Consider the following 5644-nt stretch of genomic DNA (forward strand, 5'->3'; position numbering starts at 1 on the left):
AATGATTATGACAATAATAATTATAATAATGATGATAAAGAATGAGGAAAACAAGGATTATAATAACTAATGATAATACTGATAATGATTATGACGATGGTGATAGTAATAATAGATGAAAATAATAAAGTTAGAGAGAGAGAGAGAGAGAGAGAGAGAGAGAGAGAGAGAGAGAGAGAGAGAGAGAGAGAGAGAGAGAGAGAGAGAGAGAGAGGGAGAGAGAGAGGGAGAGAGAGAAAGAGAAAGAGAAAGAGAAAGAGAAAGAGAGAGGATCTTTATATTCATTAACTTCAGTATAATATTCAATATCAGCAATTAAAACCGCTGCTGTTAAGAACTCAGTGGTAGTGGAGGTATTACCACCGCTAATATATAGCATGATAATAGGATTTCTGTATGATTTTTGTTAAGCTTTAATGAAAAGGTTTAAGAAATGATTCCCTGTTACTGTCATTAACCATCTAATAATTTTGTAAGCGTAGGCAGTTACTTTGAATTAATAAGGAACAAGCCTATCTCCGAATTCTATGATAATGCCTATATCTCGCGAAAAAAAAAACAATGCATTTTGAGGGATTTATTTCCATCCCATCGCCACTGCCATGAATGCCCGATTATAATTGATAAACGAAAGATAATAATAATAATGCAAATGAAAATCGTCATCTTCATCATCATCATCGCCAGCCAGCCTACGTGTTCTCTCTCCGTCTTGCGTCAGTTGCTCCTTCGTCTTGCAGATAATTAAGAACTCCTGCGCACTTGTCCTTAGTAGGGATGAAGCAAATGAAGATAGATGAATAGATAACATCTGTAGGAGGGAGATTATGAGTATTCTCTTGGATGCTGCTCTGTAATGCACAGTCGCTTCATAGCATCGAATGTTGATGATGATGATGGTGATGGTGATGATGATGATGATGGTGGTGTTGGTGTTAGTGTTGGTGATGGTGATGGTGATGATGGTGATGATGATGGTAGTGATGATGATTAGGATAATGATGATGATATAGATATATATATACAGATATAGATAATGATGATAATGATTAGGATTAGGATAATTATGATGATACAGATAATGATGATGATACAGATAATGATGATGATGATGATTAGGATAATGACGATGATAATGATGGTGATGATTAATGATACAGACAATGTTAAATATAATGGCAATGGCATTGTTCACGATAATGGTGTCGATACGTGAATCACCCTAAGTAGGATAAGATACTGCGAAGGAGAGTATGGTAGGAATAGGATACTGGCAAAAATATTGAGACAGGGATGCCGCATTACGAAGGACAGTAGGGCAAGGATAGGGCACTGCGAAGGATAGTGGGGGTCCTGGTTGTCATGAGGTTGGGCATCATGAGTTCCCCGGGTAAGCAGCGTGAATAATAGGGCCGGGTGGAGCTCCCGTGGGCGAACGTGGGCGGAAAGGCAATGGGGGATGGATGGGTTTTGGTAAAGAGGGTGGGGGGGAGGGAGTGGGAGATGGGGAAGGGAAGAGAGGGGGGGTGGGGAGAGGAAGAGGAAGGGGGAGGAAAGGCGGAGAAGGAGAGGAAGTGCGGAAGGAAGGGAGATAAGGATACAAAGAGAGAGTGCGGAGGAAAGAAGTAGACTGAGTGAAAGAAGAGAGTTGATAAAAGAGATTAAGAATGGGGGTGGGAGAAGGAGAAGAAATGAGGCATAAAAAAAGTTAAAAAAAAAAAAGGATGAAAGAATGTCCGACTAAATATCGCTTAGAAGACACGTACGCTAAAAATCAATCCCTTGCCACACGCCTCTGACAAGAAAGCGTCCTGTCACCGTGAGCCGCCAGCCAACGCAAGCATGGGCAAGCGCGTTCGGAGTCGCCATAACACTCAGATCACGAGCGCTGCCTTCTTCAGTGCCTCCGGCGTCATGGACTTGGCTATCCCACGGAGGTTGCCTTACGTTGCCATGTGTCAACAGCGGCAACAGATGCCTAGGCTTTCGTGAATGTTTATGTTGCGGGTTTAAGGCTGCCGGCGGTCGGTGTTAAAACTTTTTTCTTCTTTCTTTGTTTACGAGCTGCATCTGTATGAACGTTCATCTGACATGCCTTTTGCTAAATTTGATTATTTTTTTGTTTTTACTTCGTTTCCGTCTTCATTGACATCCATAAGTTTCATGTCGGAAGATTGCATTTATATGGAAGCCTCCCCTAGGTTGTTGTTTTACGGATTACACATTTTTCTTTTAAATTGCTGAGAGCTCCACAAGTGATTTTTGATACATTCAAATATTCCATTCATGACGCGTATTGGGTTAGAGTTTAAAAATATTGAAAATTTCATTACTCAATTCGTTAAGATTACGTTAAGGTTTAAGATGAGACATTAATAACATGTTTTCTATGTTGCAAAGCGTTTACGAGGAGTATGGGTCTGCATTTTCATGTTGCAAGCACTAAAGCAAGTAAAAAAACAAATGATGCAATCTGAAATCTTTCCACTCGGCAACATCATGATGTGAAATGAATTACGCTCACTCTTCTATAGCCCGTTGCTATTGCATTGTAAAATAAAAAAGAAGGTCACGTTATCCTACTGACAGATGTTGATGCTTCGTGTCCCAGACCAGGACGAGACGGAAAGAAAGAGAGGCAGAGGTACTGGTACAGATAGAGATAGAGATGGAGAAGGAGATGGAGATGGAGATGGAGATGGAGATGGAGATGGAGACGGAGACGGAGACGGAGACGGAGACGGAGACGGAGACGGAGACGGAGACGGAGACGGAGACGGAGACGGAGACGGAGACGGAGACGGAGACGGAGACGGAGACGGAGACGGAGACGGAGACGGAGACGGAGACGGAGACGGAGACGGAGACGGAGACGGAGACGGAGACGGAGACGGAGACGGAGACGGAGACGGAGACGGAGACGGAGATGGAGACGGAGACGGAGACGGAGACGGAGACGGAGACGGAGACGGAGACGGAGACGGAGACGGAGACGGAGACGGAGACGGAGACGGAGGGAGAAAGAGAGGTACAGAGACACACATTGACAGAGAGAGAGAAAGAGAGAGATAGAAACAGAGATAGAGGTATAGGTAGAGGCAGAGGTAAAGATAGAGACAGAGAGAGAGACAGAGACAGAAACATAGACAGAAACAGAGATTGTAGGTCGACCCGACAATAAAATAAGAAAGAAACAACAGCTGCGAGAAGGCGGGCAAAAAGGATGTGTACGTTTCGGTTTGTTAAAAGCCTGACACATTTTTGACAGCCGCGGGCGACAAAGGGGGCATTACCCAGGCTCACGGTTGGGCATGTGAGGATGAAATTTCGCCTCCATATATTCTTGATGGGGCGTACGGACGTGTGCTTTTGTAACTGTCGTTATTATTATTATTATTGTTATTATTATTATTATTATTATTATTAATATTATTATTATTATTATTATTTTTATTATTATTATTATTATTATTAATATTATTATTATTATGATGATGATGATGATGATGATGATGATGATGATGATGATGATGATGATGATGATGATGATGATGATGATGATGATGATGATGATGATGATGATGGTAGTAGTTGTTACTACTACTACTTCTACTACTACTACTATTATTATTACTTATTTTATTATCATACTTCAGCAATAATAACATTGCCAGCAATAATAACATAAATATAGGCGATGAATATACCAATAATGATGATAATGGATGATTAAAAATAGTACTGCTACTAATATGTTTACATTGTGTGTGTGTGTGTGTGTGTGTGTGTGTGTGTGTGTGTGTGTGTGTTTGTGTGTGTGTGTGTGTGTGTGTGTGTTTGTGTTTGTGTGTGTGTGTGTGTGTGTGTGATTGTATTTAATCTAATATTTCCACGGCATTTTTTAAATACTTAGCAAAACCACAGCGCCGAAACAACATGCCAGAACAGAGACAGATAGAGCCAGAGGCAAAGATAGAGGTAGATATAGAAATAAATAAAGATATAGAAAGAAAATGATATGAAAATAGAGATGCAGACAAGGAGATAAAAATGTGGCGGTTGGACTTCGAGCACTGTAAAAAAAAGAGAAAAAAGAAGAAACTGCAGTTGTGACAGAAAGCGGCCGAACAGTATTTTCAACGCCAAATTTTTTTTCGATGCCTTTGAAAAGAAAAGACCAGTCAGTGAAACCATAACACCGAAACAACACCAAACCGTTATGTGTCTGTAATGCCACCGCGGCATCTTGCCTATTGCAATTCACCGCTTATCCACGCATTCGCTTACCTTTCGATTTTCTTGCTGATCGAAACAGCCTCTTGGAATAAACACAGCAACGGAGCTGACACAGCATGCCAAGTCCTCACACCAGGCTAGGCAAGCGGGAGTGCACGTTGGGGTATTATAGGGTTGAAGGACGGTCTGCGTACACCTTCTGGGTGAATGATCGCCTCCTTGCTATTTATTGCTGTGTTGCGTCACGTGTTGATATGCCTGAGGTTTTATGTGCTTCGCCTGAATGAGGGGAGGGAAGGTTAATGTTATCACGAATGAAGGAATGTAAGACTGGAAAGATATTTGTGGCATTATGTATTTGTAAAGGTGAAGTATGGTATGCGAGTGTAACAGAAATAGAAATTGCTATATTGCATTCTGATCATAAAACGGGAAACATGAATAGAAATAAAAATAAACAAATTCATAATCTGATACCATTCGCACAGCTGGAACGGTAGATGTTTTAACGGTTCTGAGGAATTCGTTACTGTATTGTATTCCCATGAAGTCCATATCCTTGTCGCAACTCCACACATATTCTCCTTTGCTGGCGTGAGGTGTCAGCGCTGATGCTGCAGTGTAGTGTCTAGAAGCTCAACAATGAGAGTGTTAGAGAAGATGGCTTTATATTTCAGTGCTAGTCGAGAGTTGGCAATGGTGGTGTAGTATAAGGAGGCGGAATCACGGTAGCAGTGAATGACCAAGTGCTGGAATCATTAGTAAAAGAAGTATTGGCATTGCGTTCATCGTTGGCAGTGGTCAAAGCTTATGCAAATTGGCATTGATGTGGCCGCGTGTTGGTTGTTTGTACAGCAGAACGGATTAAGTGGCGAGGGAAACCTCTTGTGAAGACCCACAGCGTCTTTGCGAGTCGGCGGGAACCGAAGACTGGGAAGGACCTTTAAGGCGATTATGGGCAGTGGGCAAGGCTTAGGCTGTAGGGGAGAAGGAGAAGGTAGGAAACAAAAATGGGAAGTAAGCAAGCACGTGGGTAAACACGGGTAGTCAGTTAAGAAAGCAGTCGATAAGGTTAGTCAATAAGGTTTGCGTAAGAGGCAGGCAAAGAGGAAGGCGTTTCAGGTGTTATAGTAATAAAGCTGCAGAGCGGGTTGCGGAAAGGTATGCAAACAGGCCAAGAAAGGGGGAAGCCCAGCAGGTAAATAAAGGGAAAGAAAGAAAAGCCAAGCAATAAGAAGTAATTGGGAAGTAGGTGTTACGTAGAATGAATACTTCCTTCCTTTTTATACACTCACACACACACACACACACACACACACACACACACACACACACACACACACACACACACACACACACACACACACACACACACACACACACACACACACACACACACACACACACA

General features: G+C 42.0%; 1 protein-coding gene across 1 annotated transcript in view; it reads right to left on the reverse strand.

Moving 5' to 3' along the window:
* LOC125042498 (atypical protein kinase C-like) overlaps nt 1–5644 on the reverse strand; it is an 89827-nt gene that overhangs the window by 50963 nt on the left and 33220 nt on the right. The window lies entirely within an intron of this gene.

Source organism: Penaeus chinensis, chromosome 32, assembly GCF_019202785.1.
Source record: "Penaeus chinensis breed Huanghai No. 1 chromosome 32, ASM1920278v2, whole genome shotgun sequence".
In the NCBI taxonomy this organism is placed as follows: domain Eukaryota; kingdom Metazoa; phylum Arthropoda; class Malacostraca; order Decapoda; family Penaeidae; genus Penaeus; species Penaeus chinensis.